Source organism: Bos indicus x Bos taurus, unplaced genomic scaffold, assembly GCF_003369695.1.
Source record: "Bos indicus x Bos taurus breed Angus x Brahman F1 hybrid unplaced genomic scaffold, Bos_hybrid_MaternalHap_v2.0 SuperScaffold_100441, whole genome shotgun sequence".
In the NCBI taxonomy this organism is placed as follows: Eukaryota; Metazoa; Chordata; class Mammalia; order Artiodactyla; family Bovidae; genus Bos; species Bos indicus x Bos taurus.
In genome coordinates this window covers 92,369-116,453 of record NW_020867087.1, presented here as the reverse complement: position 1 = coordinate 116,453, position 24,085 = coordinate 92,369, and the positions used below count along the sequence as shown (strand labels likewise).

General features: G+C 39.1%; 1 long non-coding RNA gene across 2 annotated transcripts; it reads left to right on the top strand.

Moving 5' to 3' along the window:
• Positions 1–13,906: 13,906 nt before the first annotated feature.
• Positions 13,907–22,921, top strand: LOC113888549. 2 transcript variants are annotated; one of them, XR_003510005.1, is made up of 3 exons: positions 13,907–14,311; positions 21,577–21,610; positions 22,856–22,921. It is a non-coding gene; the product is annotated as an uncharacterized LOC113888549 (long non-coding RNA). The 2 variants fall into 2 exon arrangements; XR_003510004.1 differs by lacking the exon at positions 13,907–14,311 and adding an exon at positions 18,720–18,792.
• Positions 22,922–24,085: the final 1,164 nt, after the last annotated feature.

The window sequence follows — 24,085 nt, the reverse complement described above, 5'->3', positions numbered from 1 at the left end:
GAGGAAAACAACAGAATGGGAAAGACTAGAGATCTCTTCAAGAAAATTAGAGATACCAAGGGAACATTTCATGCAAAGATGGGCTTGATAAAGGACAGAAATGGTATGGACCTAACAGAAGCAGAAGATATTAAGAAGAGGTGGCAAGAATACACAGAAGAACTGTTCAAAAAAGATCTTCATGACCCAGACAATCATGATGGTGTGATCACTTATCTAGAGCCAGACATCCTGGAATGTGAAGTCAAGTGGGCCTTAGAAAACATCACTACGAACAAAGCTAGTGGAGGTGATGGAATTCTAGTTGAGTTATTTCAAACCCTGAAAGATGATGCTGTGAAAGTGCTGCCCTCAATTTGCCAGCAAATTTGGAAAACTCAGCAGTGGCCAGAGGACTGGAGAAGGTCAGTTTTTATTCCAATCCCAAAGAAAGGCAATGCCAAAGAATGCTCAAACTACTGCACAATTGCACTCATCTCACACGCTAGTAAAGTAATGCTCAAAATTCTCCAAGCCAGGCTTCAGCAATACGTGAACCATGAACTTCCAGTTGTTCAAGCTGGTTTTATAAAAGGCAGAGGAAACAGACCAAATTGCCAACATCCGTTGGATCATCGAAAAAGCAAGAAAGTTCCAGAAAAACATCTATTTCTGCTTTATTGACTATGCCAAAGCCTTTGACTGTGTGGATCACAATAGACTGTGGAAAATTCTTCAAGAGATAGGAATACCAGACCACCTGACCTGCCTCTTGAGAAGTCTGTATGCATGTCAGGAAGCAATAGTTGGAACTGGACATGGAACAACAGACTGGTTCCAAATAGGAGAAGGAGTACATCAAGGCTGTATATTGTCACCCTGCTTATTCAACTTATATGCAGAGTACATCATGAGAAACGCTGGGCTGGAAAAAGCACAGGTTGGAATCAAGATTGCCAGGAGAAATACCAATAACCTCAGATATGCAGATGACACCACCCTTATGGCAGAAAGTGAAGAGGAATTAAAAAGCCTCTTGATGAAGGTGAAAGAGGAGAGTGAAAAAGTTGGCTTAAAAGTCAACATTCAGAAAACTAAGCTCATGGCATCTGGTCCCATCACTTCATGGGAAATAGATGGGGGAACAGTGGAAACACTGTGAGACTTAATTTTTTTTGCGGGGGGAGGGCTCCAAAATCACTGCAGATGGTGACTGCAGCCATGAAATTAAAAGACGCTTACTCCTTGGATAGCATATTGAAAAGCAGAGACATTACTTTGCCAACAAAGGTTCGTCTAGTCAAGGCTATGGTTTTTCCTGTGGTCATGTAAGGATGTGAGAGTTAGACTGTGAAGAAAGCTGAGGGCCGAATAATTGATGCTTTTGAACTGTGGTGTTGGAGAAGACTCTTGAGAGTCCCTTGGACTGCAAGGAGATCCAACCAGTCCATTCTGAAGGAGATCAACCCTGGGATTTATTTGGAAGGAATGATGCTAAAGCTGAAAGTCCAGTACTTTGGCCACCTCATGCGAAGAGTTGACTCATTGGAAAAGACTCTGATGCTGGGGGGGATTGGGGGCAGGAGGAGAAGGGGACGAAAAAGGATGAGATGGCTGGATGGCATCACTCACTGTATGGATGTGAGTCTGAGTGAACTCCAGGAGTTGGTGATGGACAGGGAGGCCTGGCGTGCTGCAATTCATGGGGTTGCAAAGAGTCAGACACGACTGAGCGACTGAACTGAACTGAACTGAATACTACTTTTAAACAGTAGTATCTAAGTACTTTTGATACTATTTTCTCTGCAGCTAACTTAAGTGATTTAAAAACCAGCACTGTTAAGTTTTCCATATTCAAAGTGAAAGTATTAGTCACTCAGTCGTGTCTGACTCTGCAACTAATGGACTGCAGCCCGCCAGCCTCCTCTGTCCTCCACTATCTTGTGGGGTTAGCTCAAATTCATGCCCATTGAGTTGGTGATGCTATCCAACCCTCTTGTCCTCTGTTGTCCCCTTTCTCCTCCTGCCTTCCATCTTTCCCAGCAAAAGGATCTTTTCTGATGAGTCCGCTCTTCACATCAAGTGGCTGAAGTATTGGAGCTTCAGCCTCAACATCAGTCCTTCCAATGAATATTCAGGATTGATTTCCTTTAGGATTGACTCGTTTAATCTCCTTGCAGTCCAAGGACTCTTGAGAGTCTACTCCTAACACCACAGTTCAAAAGCATTAATTCTTTGGCAGTCAGCCTTCTTTATTGTACAACTCTCATATCCAGACATGACTACTAGAAAATAGTGTATATATGTTAACTCCAATCTTCTAATTTGTCCTTCCCCTCATGTTTCCCCTTTCATAACCATAATTTGATTTTCAGATCTTTTGAGTTGGTTTCTGTTGTGTAAATAAGTTTATTTTTATTAAATTCCACATGTAAGTGATGTGATACTTGTTTTTCTCTGTCTGAGTTACCTCATTTAGTATTGTAATTTGAGATCCATCTGTGTTGTTGCAAATGTCGTTATTATTTCTTTTTATGACTGAGTAATATTCCATTTTCGCTGTGTGTGTGTGTGTCTGTCTGTGTGTGTGTGCGCGTGTGTGTGTGTATACTGCATCTTCTTTATCCATTCTTCTGTTGATGGACATTTAGGTTGCTTCAATGTCTTGGCTATTGTAAATAGTTCTGCAGTGAACATTGGGGTGCATGTACCTTTTTGAATTATAGTTTTCTCCAGATATATGCTCAGCACTGAGATTGCTGAATCATATGGCAACTCTATATTTAGTTTTTACAGCAAACTTTATAGAGTTTTCTACACTGGGTGTACCTAGTTGCATTCCATAAGCAGTGTAGAAGGATTCCTTTTTCTCTACACTCTCTCCAGCATTTATTGTTTGTATATTTTTTGATGGTGGCTATTCTGATTGGTTTGAAATGATACCTTATTATAGTATTTCTGCATTTCTATAATAATTAGTGATGCAGAGCATCCTTTCTGAGCATCCCTCATGTGCTTTTTGGTCGTCTGTAGGTGTTCCTTACAGAAATGTGTATTTAGATCTTATACTCATTTTTTGATCAGGTTGTTTGTTTTTTGATATTGAGCTCTTTGAGATGTTTGAATATGTTAGAGATTAATCCCTTGTCAATTGCATCATTTGCAAATATTGTCTCCCATTCTGTGGGTTGTCATCTTTCTTGTTTATGATTTCCTGCACTGTGCAAAACTTTTACATTTAATTATATCCCATTTGCTTATTTCTCTCTTTATTTTCATTACTGTAAGAGGTGGATGGAAAATGATCCTGCTGTAATTTATGTCAGAGTGTGTTCTGCCTATATTCTCCTCTGAGTTTTACAGGACCTGTCTTATATTTAGGTGCCTAACCCATTTTGAGTTTATTTTTGTGTATGATGTTAGGGAGTGTTCTGATTTCCTTCTTATACATGTAGCTGTTGAGTTTTCTCAGCACCACTTATTGAAGGGGCTATCTTTTCTCCTTTGTATAATCTTGCCTCCTTTATCCTAGATTAATTGACCACAGGTACGTAGGTTTCTCTCTGGACTTTCTGTCTTGTTCCATTGATAATTCAATATATTTCTGTTTTTGTGCTAGTACTGTGTTTTGATAACTGAAGCTTGCAGAGTAGTCTGTAGTCAGGGTACCTGATTCTGTTGGCTTTTGCTTTTCTTCCTCAAGATTGCTTTGTCTACTTGGGGTCTTTTGTTTCCATACACACTGTAAAATTTTTTGTTCTAGTTGTGTGAAAAATGCCATTGGTAATTTGATAGAAATTGCACTGAATCTGTAGATTGCTTTGGATACTATAGTTATTTTGACAGTTATACAGTTATAATGTCACTTTCATTTCTATATTTCAGTTTCCTTTTCTATATTTCAGTTTCTTTCCTTCTTAGTTTAGGTAAAGGTTTATTGATAGTGTTTGTTTCTTTCAGGAAATCAACTTACAGTTCTTGCATATGAGCACTGGGCTGGCATGCCAGGCCTCTGTGTGCATGGGCAATGTGTTTAGAAGTGTTGCTTAGCAACGATCATTCTGGGATGAAAGATTCCAAACCGTTGAGCTTCCCAGCTGGGAGGTTTTGGCAGGACGGCTCTGGCTTAACTGTAGTGCTCATGTTGGGTTTAGGGGACTCTGAAGAGCCGAGGGAGAGGTAAGGTGTGTGTGTCTGTAGGCTCTGCGATGAAGATTTTTGGCTTTGGGAGTAAGAAGGGTGTGTAGCGCTTTGGCTCCTCCATCAACCCAGTGAGAGACAGTGGTCATGGAATCAACTTCCAGCCCGGGTACCGCATCCGAGACAAAGACCTCAGAAAGATCCACAAAGCTGCCATTGTGGGCAACGTAGCCAATGTGCAGCATGTTCTGTTATTTGGAAAAAATGGCCTGAACGACAGGGACAAGATGGACAGGTAAGCAGAGTGGAAGGGCCTGGCAGAGATCCCTCCTGTGAGTTTCCCCTCCAAGGCTCCTGGATACCTTCCTGCGATCCAGCATCCCACAGACTTTAAAGGCAGCAAAAAGCCTTAGCTGGTTTTGGACCCATTTATAATTCCCCTTATAGAGCTTTACTGATAGTTTTGAAGTCATTTAACTGAATGTCGGTAATCACAGAAATTAAATGAAACATGAATAGCATCTGTTTTTCCTTTCTTCCTCCTACTTTTTATTCACATGGGTTAGCATGATGTACTCATGAGTAAAAGCTCTCAAGTTACATAGCCTTCAATAAATCTTCTCAACCTTATGGCTCTCACATTTTTTTCTCACGTGATTTATGAATGCACTTCTTCATGGATCGCCTATTGTGGATCATGGCAGTGGACAGATTTCTGGTGTTGTCAATATCTTATTTTTAATGTATACATTTTTTATACCATAAGGTTATATATTACAGAAAACTGCATAGTGAGCAAGATAATTCCCATGCCAAATAAACTTCTGGATTAAAAATTCTTCAGATACATTTCAATGTCCATTTTATATCAGTGTACACTTAGGTGTATGTGTTCTTTGCTGAAGGACCTTAGAAGACAGCTTTGAAGTAGGAAGCTGGCTGTGTCCTTGAATAGAAAGACATTTTCTTAGGATGTATGGTCTTTCTATATTTAAAGCAAATCAACATTTCATGGTTTTAAAGATTTTGGGTTACATATGCTGTCTTTAATTGTTGTGATGAAATTAAAAGTTTTGTATAGTAGAGGAAGATTTACCCTTCTAGATATCAAAACGTGCTATAAGTGCCCACAAAGTGTTCATTTACTAACAACTGTAAAGATAGATAAATGAATAGAACAGAATACCCAAACACCCAAATGTATGTAACACTTTAGAACTTGAAAATGATGACTTTTTCTGTTAGAAATGATAAACTGTGTGTAGATGGTGGAGAAATAACCTGGTAAAAGAGAAAAATAACTCAATTTTTATCTCACCAAAAAGTTTCAGATAGAGTATGGATCAAACATTTCAAATATGCAGAGTGAGAAAAGTACCAGAATAAAACTCAGATTCCTATTTATACATTTTTTATCTGCTAACAGAGACCTTCTGTTTTTTCTATTTCTACTGTTTCTTAACCTTATTTTTTTAATTGGAGAATAATTGTTTACAATGTTGTGTTCTTTTCTGCTGTATAACATCATAAATCAGTTGTAAGTATACATATATCCCCTTCCTTGTGAGCCTTCCTCCCACCCCAAAGATCTTTCTAAGAATGATTTCAAAAGTAAGAAATCTGGAGTTTCCTGGATTTCCACACAAACACACACACACACACACACAAAGAAAATAAATCTGGGTGTTGATTTAACATTTTAACAACACAAAAAATTTAAAACTCTCTGTAGATCAAGCTGTCTATAGGCAAGTCAGCTTAGCAGACAGGGCTTGTCTTTTTGGCACAATTTCAATTTATTTTTATTTTATTTTTATTTTTTTGAGGATTGATATTTTAAGACAACTTTCAGCCTTTTCATAAGTCAAGGGAATCTAGGGAGTTCTTTAGTCATCCAGTGGTTAAGACTCACTGTTGTGGGCCTAGGGTTCGATACCTGGTGGGGGAACTAAAATCCTGCCAGCTACTGGAATGTATTGTACAACATGGGGAATATTGAAAATATCATATAATAACTTTAAATGGAGTATGACCTATAAAAATTGTGAATCACTATGTTGTGTACCTGTAATATATAATAATATGTAATATGCATCATCTATATTTTAGCTGGAATCAAGATTGCTGGGAGAAATATCAATAACCTCAGATATGCAGATGACATCACCCTTATGGCAGAAAGTGAAGAAGAACTAAAAAGCCTCTTGATGAAAGTAAAAGTGGAGAGTGAAAAAGTTGGCTTAAAGCTCAACATTCAGAAAACGAAGATCATGGCATCCGGTCCCATCACTTCATGGGAAATAGATGGGGAAACAGTGGAAACAGTGTCAGACTTTATTTTTCTGGGCTCCAAGATCACTGCAGATGGTGACTTCAGCCATGAAATTAAAAGATGCTTACTCCTTTGAAGGAAAGTTATGACCAACCTAGAGAGCATATTCAAAAGCAGAGGCGTTACTTTGCCAACAAAGGTTCATCTAGTTAAGGCTATGGTTTTTCCTGTGGTCATGTAAGGATGTGAGAGTTGGACTGTGAAGAAAGCTGAGGGCCGAAGAATTGATGCTTTTGAACTGTGGTGTTGGAGAAGACTCTTGAGAGTCCCTTGGACTGCAAGGAGACCCAACCAGTCCATTCTGAAGGAGATCAGCCCTGGGATTTCTTTGGAAGGAATGATGCTAAAGCTGAAAGTCCAGTACTTTGGCCACCTCATGTGAAGAGTTGACTCATTGGAAAAGAGTGATGCTGGGAGGGATTGGGGGCAAGAGGAGAAGGGGACGACAGAGGATGAGATGGCTGGATGGCATCACTGACTTGATGGACGTGAGTCTGAGTGAACTCTGGGAGTTGGTGATGGACAGGGAGGCCTGGCATGCTCCGATTCATGGGGTTGCAAAGAGTTGGACACGACTGAGCGACTGATCTGATCTGATCTGGTATTTTAATTAAAAAGAAGCAACCTTAGACAAAAAGACTTTATGGTAATTAGATCAACAGGAAAAATGAGAAATGAGCAAGCAAAAATGCTACCAATTATAGTTGTACAGACATTGTGAATTATAAATTTCATTCCAATGTCAGAGACATTAAAATGTCAGAAAATGAACATATTAGAATCATTGAAGCACAGTGTTGTCTCTAATCCTCAAAATGTATCTGCAAAGGAGGTATGATATCCTTTGACTTCATTGAGATGTTGTCCTTGTAAAATAGTAGTAATAGTAATAAGTATCATTATATTACCTAACAGTTACTGAGCTGTAACCTGTGCCAGGAACAGTTCTAAACTCTGCATGGATCTCATTTAAGCATAGCAGTGCTGTCCTGTGAGAGAACTGCTTCTCTCTCTCCATTTTGTTGATGAGGAAATTGAGGCACAGAGAGGCTGAGCAACAGCTAAGTGACAGAGTGAAAGTCAAATTCAAACCCAAGTTGAGCTGAATCTCAAGGTCATGGTCATTCTATTCAAGTAAATTGTTCTTTCATTAGTGTTAAGAAGAGCTAATGCTAATATATAATGTTCTTTCTCCAGAAGGAAATGAAATATTTGTTTTAGAGCGGTAGGAATAGCATGGTATTGAATGTTTTCAATCACAGGAACAATTATTTGTTTTGAAACAGTAACACTACAGTTTCCTGAAAACTCCTCTTGCTTTCATAGGACTGTCCTCCACTTGGCCTGTGCCAATGGCCATTCAGCAGTGGTAACTCTGTACCTGGAGAGAAAATACCTGCTTAACCTCTATGACAATGAAAACAGGACAGCACTGATGAAGGTATGGGGCAGCGAATTGTGTCCACACAAGGTGGATGTGATTTAACTACTGAGACTAAAAGTGAATTCATCTCATTTAGATATAGCAAACTGGTGAAGCTTGTGGACTATTTACTTTGAATTCCTAGAATTTACACTCTGTTTCTTGGCACAACACTGACAAGGCCATAGAATGCCAAGAAGAGGAGTGTGCAACTCTTCTGCTGGAGCATGGTGCCGACCCAAATGTCTTGGATGTCTGTGGGAACACTGCTTTCCACTACGCTGTCTTTTGCCAGAATATATCACTCGCAACAAAGCTGCTTTCCTGCGATGCCAATATAGAAGCCAGGAACAAGGTGTATCTCAACTAACTTTATTTACAAAATATTTGCAAAGCATTTTTTTTTTAAACTGCTGCTGCTGCTAAGTCGCTTGAGTCATATCCGACACTGTGTGACCCCATAGACGGCTGCCCACCAGGCTCCCCTGTCCCTGGGATTCTCCAGGCAGGAACATTGGAGTGGGTTGCCATTTCCTTCTCCAATGCATGAAAGTGGAAAGTGAAAGTGAAGTCACTCAGTCGTGTCTGACTCTTTGCAACCCCATGGACTTCAGCCTACCAGGCTCCTCCGTCCATGGGATTTTCCAGGAAAGAGTAGAAGTGTTTTATTTCTAACTATGTAAATAGGTAAACTGAATAGTGTCCATCAAGCCCTGTTACAATGGAAACAACTCCAAAGCCACTGCAGTGGGAAACATGTTGGAGCCCACAGAGAGGGCAAAGCTCTGTCTCCCAGCCAGCCATCTACCCCAGAAGGAAGATTTCCCATCATAACATGCCTGGAGTGGGTGGTAGACTGAGAGCCCACAAATGATGAAGACCTGGGGGAAGTGAAGTGATGTGAAGAGTGGCTGCTTCCAGGGGCTCAAAGAATGGGTGCCCCTGGGGGTGGGTGGAAGGAGGAAGGAGACCCAGTGCCCATGAGGGGGATCTGGGTGAGTACAAGTGGGTCTGGGAGGCAGCAGGCCTGGAGCCCTGAGCCCTTCAGGACCCCGGTTCCGAGATCTGGCCAATAGGGTCAGGTCATGTTTGACTCCCAGCAAGGGCGTTCACTTGTGCTGATGACTGCTTGGTTTGCGATGTACACTTCAGGGTCTCCCGCAATCAGCCCCAGGGAGCTGCTCAGTGGGGTTGCAGCTGTGTGAGTGTGGAGCTGGTGACGGTGAAGCCGCCTCTCCTGCTTTCTGCAGGACACACGTGACGTCCTGCAGCTGCAGCCCCACCAGGAACTCCCTCTACTCTAACAGGTGGGCTCAGTTTTCCTTCTTTGGAAGCTCCAGCCTTCCCTGAGTAAAAGTATTTTGAAGGAACTAAATTGTCTAAGATTTCAATTTAAATTATATTCCCAAAGCATTAGAGAGTAAAGCATTCCTTTATGCGTTTATGGCTGGTATTCATGATAACACTGCACTTGTTAAAGGTAAAACATTTTGCAAATATTTTCCCCCACTTAAGGTTTTTTTTTTTTTTTGAATCAGTCTAAAATAGCAGAGTAAAGCAAAATTGGTCTCAGTAGACTTTGTCTTAAAATTCAGACATAACAAAAGCATTTTACAACATATTAGAAATCTTGGTGCTGTTCACAAATTGCCATTTTATGAAAAATGGTTTATATAAACACAGTTTCTCTTTCACTGCCCAAGTCTTAAGAGGGGAAAAGGAAATGAAAAGGAGGAAGCTAGTGAAAAGTGCAAGTCAAGCTGGAATTTTGGCAGTTGGGAAATGCCAAGAAGAGGATTTATTTATTTTAATATTTATTTGGCTGAGCTGGGCTTAGTTTCAGCATGTAGGATCTAGTTTCCTGACCAGGGGTCGAACACAGGCCCTCTTTCCTGGGACAACTGAGATCCAGCCACGGGACCACCACGGAAGTCCTGAGGTTTTGGTTTGTGCTTTTTATTCCCTTCAGTTTATATATTTCTTATATGCTTTTCAGTTTTCAGGGATAATAGTTGTTATTTTGAAAAAGAGTGTGAGTGAATTATAAATTTGCCTAGGTGCCAGTTTTAAGAAGACTCTGATCAAAACAGACTGACAGTGAGCAGGTGATGATTAAGTGGGAATTAAGAGAGAAGAACAAATAACTACCTGATATTATCCTATTCTGGCAGAACCATCCACTTAGATAAGAGTCTAGACTCTGCTCTCCCATCTAGAATGTCTCAATGGGAAGGAAGTAAGGGGTTTATAAATAAATGAGATCAGGTTGCCTTTTGGGTTTACTATTCCCTGTTCTACCACTGTTTACCCAGGAAAATTTTAAAAATTGCAGTTTTGATGACTCTTGCCTCTTACACTTTTCTTTTTTATTCAAACCTTCATGTAAGAGAAGGAATTGGCCATGTGAGTAAGAGATGAGACTAAAGTGGTTGCTGCACTAATTCTCAGCTATATTCTGCTGGTGAACCACAATTATTTGGGAAAACTTATTTTAAAAATGTATAAGCCTAGGCTGTTCGCTGTAGATTTTGACTGAGTAAATCGAGGAACTCTTGGACGTGTGTATTTAGAACTATTCCCTTGAGATTCTGAACCAATCCTTGATGAATAACTATGGAGTGAATACATCTAATTTCTAAATGCACCCTTCACAAAAGAAAGTAGTCTCCTGAAGCATTGGAGTTTGATAAATGCTAGCTACTTCCATCAGCTCCCTCCTTTTCAACAATATTAGCCTGACTTTTTCTCTGCCCCTGTGCTTGAGATACTAAAAGGAGTATCTTTGGCAATATCTATGGGCTTGAACGATAACTCCTTTTCCTTCCAACCACTCATCATTCAGTGACACTCCAAGAGTCTTTAGCAATTTGCTCATGGTGAAGTCACTTCATCTGTAGAGTCTGACCCTTTAAGGATTTTGCACCTTCACTTATCATCCAGGTCATTAGGTCAACAGATGTTTGTTACCAGCAGGGTTTTCCTGACTGCAGTAATAGTAACTCATGAGCCTTTTTTGGTGTCAGCTTCAGGACAGACTCTTGCAGGGTGTCTGTTAGAATTGCTGATCCCTGGCATAAGCAGATGAGAGCTTTAAAACCCATGAAGTTAGTAATAGTACAGAGGGGAATTGTTGTAAGCATTTATTTTCAGCTGGCTTGGAAACTCATGATCCATTTTATTAACAATCTAGAAGAATTCTAGAGATAGATTGTAGTTTCAACAGGCAGTGGAAACATTCTTGACTGTGAATTTTGAGTCTTTTTAAAAGAATTTATGTTTAATTGAATGATGAGTCTTAATAGCTGTATTTATTACATATTGGGACCCACTTTTTTTTGTGAAACATTTTTTACAAAAAAAAACTTTTTTTGTGTGATACTAAAGAAAGGAAAGGTTTCACATACAAATATTTGCTTTATACCCACCTGTTTGGAAACAGCAAACATAAAACCAAGAGTGGGCCATAAACCAAACATGACCCTTGGATATGTTTAGTTTACCTCCATACACTGAGTCAACATTTCAAATTTAGGAGGCTCATGCGGAAGTTCAGGCTTCTCCAAGGACCAAATCTGGACCCCCTTGAGCCCATCCTACTGTTTGGTCTGCGTGCAGAGGCCACCCCTTCTGTGTGGGATGGGTGTTTTCTGGGTTACCGGTCTCACCTGGCTTTTTCACTTACTTAGGTCATCAGCTTTCCATCCATAAGCATTTGAGTTTCCAATTTTTGATAGTTTATTTTGATAAATATTTGAAGGTTTTTAAAGACAGTATAATTAATCTATAATTGATTTCATATTTTAAAAAATCTCTTAAGAATGGAATTAATTTTTTCAAATTAGAATTTTTAAGTTGGTTGTGGCAGTTTCACACTGAATAACTCTCACAAACACACAAGATTATAAGATACAGTGCAGGGAGAGCTGGTGGAAGAGCAACTCCCTGAGAAAATGTTGAGCATGTATATATTGGTAATTTTATGTTGCAATCTTGAACTAAGAGCAGTAAAGCAAGACAGACACCAGAACTCTAGGATTTTGGAAGCTTCCTCCTGGTGGTCTGGAGTTAATCACATGAGAGTCATCAAGAAGGGTCTTTGAAGATAAGGTGGGGAGGGTGCTCATTCTGCATGCAGTTAGCATCTAGCTAATGCTGACCTCTCCGCCAGAACGTCTAACTTAAGGAAGGGCGGTGGAAAGAGCAAGCAAGGAAGAGAGAATGAGTAAGATTAAATTCCAGGAGACATTTCTGAGAAAGCAGTAAAACAGGGTTCCCACAGTTGGCTTTTTGAAAAAGAAAAACAAAAGTTTCTCTCTTTGCATGTTCATATAGAGAATAATATTCCCACTGGAATGTCTGTAAACCTTTTGAGTTTACTCATGGTCATCCTTGGATAGGTTATGCATGCTATAGATAGTATTATATATTTCTGCCTCAGCATTGTCCCTAAAATATGCAGTTGATACAGTAGCTAAATGATAACCCCACCCCCTGCATTGGGAGCTTGACACTTAGCCACTGGACAACCAGGGAAGGCCCAGATGAGGAACATATTAAAGAGAAAGAAGATACACAGGGCAATTAGGAGGGGGCTCTCTTTCATTTACTTTCTGACTTTTATTTTTAAGTTCAGAAAATCGGTTGCACGATTTTAATTTCAGTTTAGAAATAGGTTAACTGTGTACATTGGAAACATCCTGTTTTACAGGATGACCTGACACCACTGTTACTTGCTATATGTGAAAGGAGAGGGTAAATGGTGGAGTTTTTAGTAAAGAAAGAAGCAAATATACATGCGGTTGATAAGATGAAAAGGTACCATTGTTCTTTTTCTTTTTAAAACCCTTAGTGCTATTCTAGGATGATAATATCAAGATTAAATGAATAAGAGAATTCATTTGTGATCTACTTAGGTAGAATATCAATTATTCTGACTGAGAATCATGAACAATATATAGCAGGAATGTATATCAGGATTCATATTCCTTTAAAGTATTGACCGATGTCCTATGCAACCTCTTTTTGTTTGGTTGGTTGATCTTATAATAGCTGAGGTATTTCAAATTAGTTTTATTAGCTTTGTGAAATATGGATTCTGCTTTTTAGTTTACCTCATGACAGTATCGAGTTTCTTAATTCTTTTAAAAGAATTCTTTAACCTCTGCTTTGTATGTATATATTTTTATAAGATGCATAGTAAACCTAAAAGACGTGATTTTGTCTTTTGGATAACTCTTTGTTTTAAATTACTCTGATTGAAAAATGCTGATGTTACTAGGTTACAAAAGACTCAGATACAACATAGCAACTAAATAACAACAGCCACAAAAAGGTGATTATTACTTACGGTCACCTGATCCTGCGGTCTCATAGTTTTTATCCTTTCTCATTTTAGTACATTTTTATATTTGCATTTTTAATGCAGGTAGAAGCAAGAAAGATAGCTTTTATTGGATAAACAGTTCCTTTAACCAAGACAAGTCAGAGGTGAATGATACAGATGAAAATGATGGGCTTTAGATTCAGGCTAGGTTCAATTCCTAGGTTTCCTACCGATTAGGGTTATCATCAGCAAATAAGTTTCCTGATACAAAAGGCAAATAGTAATGCATCTTTCAAAGGTGCCTGTGTGTGAGAAAGATTTTATATATAGTATTTCATTTTTAGCGCCTAGCACATGCTTGTCTACATCATTAACTGCCACCATGACTATTTTTATTCCCATTATTATCAATATTTTTGATTTAAACTTGCCAGTAGCCTTTCCTTAGCCCAACCTTTAGCTGACTTTGAAGCCAAATATATCAGACTAAGGAGGAAATAGGGAATTTATCCCTTAGATAGTCATCTGCCTCAGATAAGTGACCTCAGCATCGTTTCTTGTCCATCAAGGACTTCATTATTATTTTTAAAAAACATTTATTTATTTGGCTATGTGGGGTCCTAGTTGTGGGAACTCTTAGTTGCAGCATATGGGATCAAGTTCCTTGACCAGGGATGGAACCTAGGCCTCCTGCACTGGGAGCCTGGAATCTTATCCACTGGCCCACCAGGAAAGTCCCCATCAGGGACTTTTGAAATAGTAAGTGCTGCTACCTGGATTCCCAGTGGGACAGGAGGCTTCTTTTCTGTCCCTTTATTTTGGTCTTGGAGGTAATTTGCAAAGATGCACACTTGAGCTTGTAAATGGTCAGTTCTTCATGAAAGGGCAAGGCGTTCACTTGGTAAACCATATCAAATTAACTGTTTAAGTAAATCAACTCAACTTCCTGAGGCTGAAGTCATCTCTCTGTTGTTTTAGAACAGCCCTCATGCTTGCTGTCAAGTATGAATCAACAAATGTCGTCAGACTTCTTCAGCAAGGTGCTGACATCTTTTCTCAAGATGTTTTTTAGGTGGACTGCAGAAGAATATGCTGTTATTAGTGGTTTTAATATGTAAGTGTTCACATTAAAATGCCAGTTCTGATAAGAACAGATACTACACTGATGTATAGATCAGTCTTATGGACTCTGTGGGAGAGGGAGAGGGAGAAGGTGGGGAGATTTGGGAGAATGGCATTGAAACATGTATAATGTCATGTATGAAACGAGTCGCCAGTCCAGGTTCGATGCACGATACTGGATGTTTGGGGCTGGTGCACTGGGACGACCCAGAGGGAGGGTATGGGGAGGGAGGACGGAGGAGGGTTCAGGATGGGGAACACAGGTATACCTGTGGTGGATTCATTTCGATTTTTGGCAAAACTAATACAATATTGTAAAGTTTAAAAATAAAATAAAATTTAAAAAATAAAATAAAAAATAATATCACCAGCTCTGCAAAAAAAAAAAAAAAAAGAATTTTCCACAGTTTGTTGTGATCCACACAGTCAAAGGCTTTGGCGTAGTCAATAAAGGAGAAGTAGATGTTTTTCTGGAAAAAAAAAAAAATCCTCCAGTCAGATGAAGATGGACAATGATTGGAAGCTGATGAAATAAGAATGGCAAAATGATAACTGTTGAAGCTGGGTGGTGGTGGTGGTACATGAGAGTATATTATATTCCCTCTTTTATGTATGTTTGAACACTTTTATAATAAAAAAGGATTTTTAAAAGAAATATAGATTAGGGGTATGAGCCCTACATCCTATTCTGATTTACCCTTAGTTGTGTAATTCTGGTCAAGTCACTTCATTACAGTACCTGAACTCTTTGCTTAATGACTTAGACATATAACTGAGGAGGGAGGAGGGTTCAGGATGGGGAACACGTGTATACCTGTGGCGGATTCATGTTGATATATGGCAAAACCAATACAATATTGTAAAGTTAAAAAATAAAATTTAAAAAAAATAAAAAATAAAAAAAGAAATATAACTGATAAAATGATGATGATAAATTTTATTGTGTCTAGTGTGTACCTATAATTATATCAAGTGGTAAAAAGAAACAAAGAACTGCATATATCCTATTCTCCAGGCATCAGGGTTGGGGTGTGAGAGCTAGAGGAGAGGAAATATGGCTTTGTAAATGTAAACCATTATATAGAATAGTTAGAATAGTTTATATAGAAGTTTCTTATATAATAGTTTCTTATATAATATAAAAGTTTCTTATATAATAGTTTCTTCTTATTATATAGAAGAAAACTATCATTTGTAATTCCATCATGCAGAAATAAACACAGTAAGATCTTGGTATATATTTATACACCTTCCAGACATTTTACTATCTACATACACTAGTCTTTTTAAAAAAAATAAAATTTGAACTATTCTGTAAAAAAAAAATAAAAATAAATAAAATAAAATGCCAGTTCTCACTAAACTGCAGCCAAAAATAATTTTATCTGTTACTTGCTACATGACCAGTGAGAGTTCCAGTTTGGTGCAGGCAGTTTGGAGAATGGTGGTGAGATGTTCCCCCTCAAGAGCTGAAAGCCAAGCATAGGCCAATTAGATACTCTTCACTATGGGCTCAGGGTGCTTTATCTCAGGACATGTAGACCTTGATCCTTAGAAAGCCTGACATTAGCTATTTCATTCCAAGTGTGACCTCTTGGTATGGCATATGAACAGTGTCACAGTTGTAATATTTCTAAGTAGTTCTTTGGGTCTTGCAATATTTATTTCAGCAGCAAATCCTGTTTTCCCTTGAGGGCTTTCCTCTCTATACACTTCCACTTGAATTTTCCAAGAACCCGGAGGATTCCCTAAGATCAACAAAACAGTCCTCTTCCACAAGTCATTTGGAGGGGAGAAAATAATTCCTTCTCATCATTCTGTTCCTTGCATTGATTCTACTGCTGCAGCACTGCTGCTACAGCTGGTCTTGACAGGGTCTGCTTGGCAGCTGGATCTGGAGTCTGGATGTGGCTTTATAAAGACCTTTAATAAAATCATTTTAAAAGAAAAAAAAACAAAAAACAAAACTCATCCTTCAGTGGGCTCATGATTGACCTTTGCTCCCAGGCTGCCCCTCTGGGTCCAGGTTCCCCAGCCTTTAAGGTGATGCACACGTCGACTTCAGAGTGAGAGCTCCTTTGTTCTCATATGTATGCTTGTCGCTCAGTCACTGCTGCAAACAAAGCTACAGCACCCAGTTTGGGCAGCTGGGCCACCTAGCTTCCCCCCTCACTCAGACACCTTATGTGGAGCCCACATGGAAGCCTAGATCTTCACAATGAGGTGCCCTTGAGGCTCTTATTTATCTTTTATTCTAGCAGATGTCAGGGGGGACCATTTTAGGCTGTCAGAGAGGGTCAAGTGCTCGTGCAGGGATTGAGCAGACTTCCCTTTCTCCTTTGTATCTAGACTTGAACCTCAAGGCAGCTTTCTGTCCTGTAGGGGCACCTTTTCTTAGGTCACAGGTTCCCTGTCATCCTTCCCAGAGTAGTGGGTGCCAGCTTGCCTGAGATTCCCTAATTATGCTTGGCCCCTCATGGGATCTCTTTCCTGTAATAATGAAAATCTTCCAAAGGATTTCTGTCTGCCTCCACCTTAAATGTTTTCAGAATCTGCCCCATAAGGAACCCATTCAGCAGAAATCCCTAAATCTCAAGTAAGATAGTTGGAATTCAGAGAGGTAAGCCCTATCTAGAACTTGCCAGTACCCACTGTAAGAGTAGGGATATGTCTTCCAAGTGAATTGGAGAGGAACATGGAGATTAAACAGCATTGTCAGAAAGATCTGCTGGTTCAGAGTTTGAGTAGGTAGATAAGAAAGAGTAGTGGTCCAGCCCAGGTCTTGATTGTGATTAGTTTTCTGTTCTTGGTGTAATTAGCTGCAATAATGGGGGATCATTATGTTCTCTAATGTAGTGAATTCATATGTTATAAATAAATTTAGGTATACATTATCTAAAAGCTGAGATTCCCTAAATTACAAACCACAAAGAACAGCTAATCACCAGAATTAATAACAGTTTCATGCAACACTTGAATGATAAACGTATGAAAAAGCACACATTGGGATTTACTTGGAATTCCAAAGTAGTTACAGCAATAAAGTTGAAGATGAAATTATTCCACTCTTTGTTTCTGCAAGCATTTTGGGCATATATTATCTCATTACATCCTATTAATCCTCTTTTGAAATAAGGTAGTATTATCCCAGTTGTGTAGAGGAAGACTTTGAACTGAAGAGAAACAACTCCTCCAGAAACAAAGAGCAGTTGGTTATAGAGGTAGGATTTACAAGCTCGAGAGATTTTTCGTATGCCAAGCTAAATCTAGTTAATTATTGGAGCTGTACTGCCCTGAGTTCATGACTATATCATCTTCCTTTTCTTTTTCCTTTCAGTTCAGTTCAGTTGCTCAGTCGTGTTTGACTCTTTGGGACCCCATGAACCACAGCACGCCAAGCCTCCCTGTCCATCACCAACTCACAGGGTTTACCCAAAATCATGTCCACAGAGTCGGTGATGCCATCCAACCATCTCATCCTCTGTTGTCCCCTTCTCCTCCTGCCTTCAATCTTTCCCAGCATCAGGGTCTTTTCAAATTAGTCTGCTCTTCGCATCAGGTGGCCAAAATATTGGAGTTTCACCTTCAACATCAGTACCTTCAACATCAGTTCTTCCATTGAACACCCAGAACTGATTTCCTTTAGGATGGACTGGTTGGATCTCCTTGCAGTCCAAGGGACTCTCAAGAGTCTTTTCCAAGACTGCAGTTCAGAAGCATCAATTCTTCTGTGCTCAGCTTTCTGTATAGTCCAACTCTCACATCCATACATGACTACTGGAAAACCATAACCTTGACTAGTTGGACCTATGATGAGAAAGTAATGTCTCTGCTTTTTAATATGCTAAGTTGGTCTAACTTTCCTTCCAAGGAGTAAGCGTCTTTTCATTTCTTGGCTGCAATCACCATCTGCAGTGATTTTGGAGCCCAAAAACACAAAGTCAGTCACTGTTTCCCCATCTATTTGCCATGAAGTGATGGGACTGGATGCCATGATCTTAGTTTTCTGAATGTTGAGCTTTAAGCCAACTTGTTCACTCTCTTCTTTCACCTTCATCAAGAGGCTTTTTAGTTCTTCTTCACTTTCTGCCATAAGGGTTGTGTAATCTGCATATCTAAGGTTATTGATATTTCTCCAGGCAGTCTTGATTCCAGCTTGTGCTTCATCCACCCCAGTATTTCTCATAATGTACTCTGCATATAAGTTAAATAAGCAGGGTGAATTTATACCATTACTTTCTCCTTTACTACATGCTAAATAAAAGTTTATAGAACTTAGAAACTTGAAATGTATATGACAATTGAAGTTTTGATATTATTTCTGACATTGTCTGAAACGATCTAAGAATTTGGTAGTTTTTTGTATCGGTGCTAAAATATTATTTATCGCATTTTTAATACATAGCTTTCGCCAACTGATTTCTGAATATAAAGAAAAGAGATCTAAAACTTCTCCTGAAAATAGCAACCCAGGTACGTCATCTGATACTGAATTACTCTTGGTGATTCTACCATAGATAAAGTAGGAATGAGGAAGTTTCAATAATGAAAGAACTATGAAAAAAGTAGTGTAAATTGCATGTGTATTTTATTTTTAATTAATTTCTTTATATTCTAGTATTCAGAATTCTTTAAGAAGTTAATTGTAGGTGATTTAACATCAAAGACAGTATTGTCTGAAAAGAAATCTATCTCTTGAATATGGCCCCTAAAGTCCTATATTAGATCTTTGTGTAAATCAGAAAAAAAAAAATTAAGTGAGTATGATGTATATTTCATCTATAGTCATAGTACAGCAGATTGGATGTCTTATGAAAGTGAACTTTCATTTTTAAAAATGGTTTGCATTTAGTGAGTGATGGCTTAGATGGTAAAGCATCTGTCTACAATGCAGGAGACCCGGGTTCGATCCCTGGGTTGGGAAGATCCCCTGGAGAAGGAAATGGCAATCCACTCCAGTACTATTGCCTGGAAAATCCCATGGACAGAGGAGCCTGGTAGGCTACAGTCCATGGGGTCGCAAAGAGTCGGACAGGACTGAGCAACTTCACTTTCACTTTCAGTTTCACTGTGTAGTGATTAGTCTCACTAAAATAGTTACCATCATTAAAACTGGGAACTTGAATAATCCCTTCCTGGTAGGATAAGAAATGATAAACAATAACTGCAAAGCTGAGGCAGTGTGCAGCATAGTAGAGAGAGAGATTATTTCTGAAAGATACCTACCGATTGTACAGAAGGCAGAAAAGCAATGCCTGGTTGAGAACCAGTTATTTTGCCTATTGTACCAAGCAGGTCTAGATTACCAACTTCATTCCTTACAGATCCAGAGAGAGTGAGATAGGTTGACTTCATTAGGCTCAGATATTTTCTTTTGTGTGTTGGACAATTGTCATGAGAGTATAGTTTTGTAAGAATAAGATGTTCTCTTGCCATCAGTTAAAAGATTATCATAATAGATATTCAAATAGAACAACTTGGGACTCTGCAGGTTCTAATAAAAGCACAAAAATACTTTGCATTAACAAAAACAGCATTAGGTCCACTGGATGTGGCATCTAGCACATTGTACAGGGTGTCCAAGGATACCTTTAACTGAGTAGACCTCTATCTAATCAAAGGGGGCTTCCCAGGTAACTCAGTAGTAAAGTATCCACCTGCCAATGCAGGAGATATGGCTTGATCACTGTGTCGGGAAGATCCCCTGGAGAAGAAAATGGCAACCCACTCCCATACTCTTGCCTGGGAAATTCCATGGACAGAAGGGCCTGGTGAGCTGTAGTCCATGGGATCACAAGAGTCAGACAAGATTTGGTGACTGAACCACAAAAACATCTATCAAAGAGCTGTAGTTTGGTTTATTACACTAGTCAGAGGAGATACAGTGATGACAGTGTCTTGGTCTTCAATATGCTCAGAATAGAGTTTTTCTCTGGTTAATTTCTGTATTTTTCTAAAGAAATTTCTCAAAGAAAACATGCTTATTTATTTGTTCATTTGTTCACTAAACAGATACATTTCAAGTGTCTTTTATGTACTAAGCATTGTTCTGATGTCACAGGGTGAAAACGTTTACAAATCACTGCCCCTGCCCTCCTTGCTTAAGCTTGCAGTGCTCCTCTCCCCGTGGAGTCACTGCATGTGAGTCATCCCTCCAGCATCAGATCATGACGACCCTGGAAAATGTTGTCCAACAGCACCAGAGTCCGTGGTTCCCTCCATCCTTCCCTAACTCCCTTTGTTCATCAGCTTAGGATGTGATGATGTATGCCTTCCAAGCTGAAAAAGCATGATTTCTATAAACATTTGCCATATAATGGGAAGGACTGATATAATGATATCCCTCACTAGTACACAGCACTCTTTGGGCAATCCTGATCTGTGTGGTCCAGATACTCCTGAGCAATGGAAGGAGATAGTCTCAACAGATTCTTTTTAAACATGTTAGTGTATATTTATGTATGTGTATATATATATATATATATATATATATATATATATATACACACAGAAGCTGAACTTTTAAAAAAAGATTTTAAAAAGTTTTTTAAAAAGTTCAGCGTCTGTGTACCCTACTTCATGCTCACCACTACAAGTCTAGTCCCTATTCTCACCATTGAATTGAGCCCTTTTACTCGTTTGCCCTCCCCCACCTGCCTTTCAAGAGATTATCCTTTATAAACCTGGAATCACTACATCTTTCATACTTCTCTTGCCTTTGGAAAGAGGGCCAGGAAGAGAAGAGTTTTGTTTCTGATATTTTACCTTGCTGTGAGGTTCAGTGCCTTTGACCAAGCTTCCCTGTGATAGGGCGTTTTCATTGTGAACTGAAGAGCCAGAGAAGTAGTCATGTCCCAGCAAGACGTCTATAGTCTCTATTCAGTGCTCCAGGCAATAGAAATCCAGAAATACTATGCTGTTTAAGCATGCTATTGTCAGCTTATAGTACTTATTGTATTAATGGTATAGTATCATTTTCTGTCAGTTTCCTGGAGTTTGGTTAGGATTATGGTCATTGTAAACAGCAGTTCTTTTCTTTGATGTTTTGTTTGGCATTTGATGACTATAAAGGGGAGGAGTGGTTCTTAGGTATTAGTAACCTATGAGTATAGTACAACCACTGTTCTCTTCCTCTAGTGTGGCCTCCATGTGTGGTTTGAAATGAATACTTTTAAACAAAGCCTCAGTCTTGAGGTTTTAATACTCTGTATTTTTCTTCCATTGATTTAAAATGTATCTTGCTTTTTTCTTTAATAGTGGATGAGAGTTCTGAAGAGGACTCTTCAAGGAGGTAGGATTTTATGGATGTTTTAAATTATATGTTTAAATAAGGGAACATGGAGAAGAGAAACTAATGGTTGTTGAGTGTTCTACTCTGGGTTAGACACTGCATTACGTGCTTAACATTTGTGACCTCATAGAGTCATCACAGCAGCTTTGTAAAGTAGCTGTGTTCTACTTTTAATTAGGCAACTGTGGTTTCAGGAGGTTAATGAATTGACCCTGGTTAAAATGAGCTGACCTGTGATTTGACAATTGGCCTTCCTGGCTCCCACGTCCACTCCCATGGCCCTCAGCAGAGACTCAGAAGTACCTATGTAGCATATAAGTTAAAGATATAAATTAGTTCTTTGACATGTGTACATTTTAGTTTTCGACATTGTGGGGAAATTCCCTGTACTCCCTTAGAGTAAAGGAGAGAAGTGCCATCTCAGTAAGTGGTATCCCTGCTGACGGACCAAGACTCCCATTTTGGATGGACTCAGATTCGTCTCTGAACCTTGAACAGACAATGGAGAAGGAAAAGCCTATTCTTCCACTTTGTTTTAAGTCATCAGGTTTATTCCAGTTTGGGCAAACAAGAATTATTTCAATCCATCAGTTGGATTTTCAGTTCAGCAATTAGAACTTTTAGTGAAAAATTATTTTTAGGCTCTGCCGATACACTGGCTATCACTCTCTGTTATGGAAACTAAGAATGAGTGTTAACTAGATATTTCATAAGTTGGGAGAGATGGATTCAGAAATAGGTAATGAAAAACTGCACCTGGGGGTGCAGTGATTAAGATGGTTAGTAAGACATCTTCCAATGTAGGCAGTGTGGGTTCGATACTCGGTCAGAGAAGCTAAGATCTCACATGACCCAGGGTCAGACAGACAAAAGATAAAATAGAAGCACCATTGGAACTAATTCAGTAAAGATTTTAAAAGTGGTCCACATCAGACAGAGAGAGAGAGAAGTCGCTCAGTTGTGTCCAACTCTTTGCAGCCCCATGGACTGTAGCCTACCAGGCTCCTCAGTCCATGGAAGTTTCCAGGCAAGAATACTGGAGTGGGTTGCCATTTCCTTCTCCAGGTCCACATCAAGAAATCTTTAAAAAAATTTAAAAAAAAGCTGTTTTAAAACAGGCCAAATTTTATTAATGTCAAGAAAGTTCATTTAATATATCGACAAACTTTCACTTGCTTTTTTTTTTTCTTCTTTTATTCAAGGACATGAGGTCACTCATTTTTATTGTATGTTTTTGCTTTAAAGGTTTCCCAACAAACCTGGCATTGATTTAGGGCCTACATCAAATGATGAAGTCTTAGATTTTAAAACCAAGGTAAAGTGTTCTGTTGTGAAATTAGTTTTCCTACTCTGAAATTAGTTTCATGTAGTATTTACTCTTATGATTAGACATGGAAGTGACAAATAGATTCAAGGGATTAGATCTGATAAACAGAGTGCCTGAAGAACTATGGATGGAGATTCATGACGTTGTACAAGAGGCAGTTATCAAGACCATCCCCAAGAAAAAGAAAAGCAAAAAGGCAAAATGGTTGTCTGAGGAGGCCTTTCAAATACCTGAGGAAAGAAGAGAAGCAAAAGGCAAAGGAGAAATGGAAAGATATACCCATTTGAATGCAGAGTTCCAAAGAATAGCAAAGAGAGATAAGAAGGCCTTTCTCAGTGATGACTGCAAAGAAATAGAGGAAACAATAGAAGGGGAAGGACTAGAGATCTCTTCAAGAAAATTAGAGATACCATGGGAACATTTCATGCCAAGACGGACACCATAAAAGATGAAATGGTGTGGGCCTAAGAGAAGCAGAAGATATTAAGATGAGGTGGCAAGAATACACAGAACCCTACAAAAAAGATCTTTATGAGCCAGATAACCAGGATGGTGTGATCACTCACCTAGAGCCAAACATCCTGGAATGTGAAGTCAAGTAGGCCTTAAGAAGCATCACTATGATCAAAGCTAGTGGAGGTGATGGAATTGCAGTTGAGCTATTTCAAATCCTCAAAGATGATGCTGTGAAAGTGCTGCACTCAATATGCCAGTAAATCTGGAAAACTCATCAGTGGCCACAGGACTGGAAAAGGTCAGTTTTCCTTCCAATCCCAAAGAAAGGCAATTCCAAAGAATGTTCAAACTACCACATAATGGCACACATCTCACATGCTAGCAAAGTAATGTTCAAAATTTTCTAAGCCAGGCTTCAAGAGTATGTGAACCATGAACTTCAGATGGTCAAGCTGGATTTAGAAAAGGCAGAGGAACCAGAGATGGGAATACCAGACCATCTGACCTGCTTCCAGAGAAATCTGTATACAGGACAAGAAGCAACAATTAGAACTGGATATGGAACAATAAACTGGTTCAAAATCAGGAAAGGAGTACATCAAGGATATACATTGTCACCCTGCTTATTTAACTTATATGCAGAGTACATCATGCAAAATGCCAGGCTGGATGAAGCACAAGATGGAATCAAG